This window comes from Ursus americanus, chromosome 3 (genome assembly GCF_024610735.1).
Source record: "Ursus americanus isolate L20-20 chromosome 3, mUrsAme1.1.p, whole genome shotgun sequence".
In the NCBI taxonomy this organism is placed as follows: domain Eukaryota; kingdom Metazoa; phylum Chordata; class Mammalia; order Carnivora; family Ursidae; genus Ursus; species Ursus americanus.
Genome location: NC_142129.1, coordinates 67,260,704 through 67,262,135, shown reverse-complemented (window position 1 = coordinate 67,262,135; position 1,432 = coordinate 67,260,704). Strand labels below are relative to the sequence as shown.

The 1,432-nt window shown below is 33.4% G+C and overlaps 1 non-coding gene across 1 annotated transcript; it reads left to right on the top strand.

Annotated features, from left to right (window-relative positions):
* The first annotated feature begins 441 nt into the window (after nt 1–441).
* On the top strand, nt 442–547 carry LOC123789743 (U6 spliceosomal RNA). The gene has a single exon (XR_006778901.1). It is a non-coding gene; the product is annotated as a U6 spliceosomal RNA (small nuclear RNA).
* Nucleotides 548–1,432: the final 885 nt, after the last annotated feature.

Genomic DNA, 1,432 nt, shown 5'->3' with positions numbered 1-1,432 from the left:
CTTAATGATAAGATTGATTTATTACAGTAATGAACAATATCAAAATCGAGGAGAGTAAACTTTTCCATTGCACTATAATATATAACTCTTTCATAAGAATTTCATCAAATTTTTTCCACAGATAAGATCCTATCACGGACAATGAAAGCATTAACAAATCTCTTGAGCCTGTCAATTTGTTTTATACAATGTACAATCTCAGAAAATTTTATATGAATAACATTTTATCTGTACATAATTATCCTTTCATTTGACAATTTTCCCCATGAATTTCTTAGAATAGTGACAAGCTAATTCTGAAATATAAATTATATCAGGGCAACCTAAAATATTTCTGGCATCTCTCTTTTTATAAGGTAAATGTATAAATCATTGTGATTTTCCAGGGGCTCTTTCAGAAATCTCAAAGATAATTTTAATTTTAATTTAAAAAGACATCTAGTGCTTGTTTTGGCAGCACATGTACCAAAACTGGAATAATGTAGAGGAAATAGCATGGCTTCTGTACAAGTATGACATGCAAATTCGTAAAGCGTTCCATGTTTTTTCAGCAAATATTCTCATACACAGAATGAGAGCTGGACTCTAACATTATGCCTTATACAAGAGATTAACTTAAAGTGAATCAAAACTCTTTTTTTTTTTTTTAAAGATTTTATTTATTTATTCGACAGAGATAGAGACAGCCAGAGAGAGAGGGAACATAAGCAGGGGGAGTGGGAGAGGAAGAAGCAGGCTCATAGCAGAGGAGCCCGATGTGGGGCTCGATCCCATAACACCAGGATCACGCCCTGAGCCGAAGGCAGAGGCTTAACCGCTGTGCCACCCAGGTGCCCCGTGAATCAAAACTCTTAAAAGAAAACATCGAAAAAGCTTCATGACATTGGATTTGGCACAATGGTTGCTTGGATATTGACACCAAAAGCATAGACAACAAAAGAAGAAATAAATTGGATTATATCAAAATTTAAAACTTTCATGCATCAAAACATACTGTCAATAGAGTGAAAAGAAAACCGATGAAATGGGAGGAAATATTTGCAGATCGTATATCTAATTAGGGCTTAATACACAGAAATACATAAAGAACTCCTACTATTCAACAACAACAACAAAAAAAAACAACCAGATTTAAAAATGGACAAAGAAATTGAATTGACAATTCTCCAAAGAAAATATACAAATGGCCAATAAGCACAGACAAAATGTTCAAATCACTAATCATTGGAGAAAATGCAAATTAAAACTACAATGAGATATCATTTCCCAACCACTAGGATACCTGTTTTCAAAAAACAGAAAGTAACAGGATGTGGAGAAAGTGGAACACTTGACATTCCTGGTGCAAATATAAAATGGTGCAGTCACTACGAAGACTGTGGTTCCTAGAAAAAAAAAATTAAACATAGAATTACCATATGATCCAGCAATT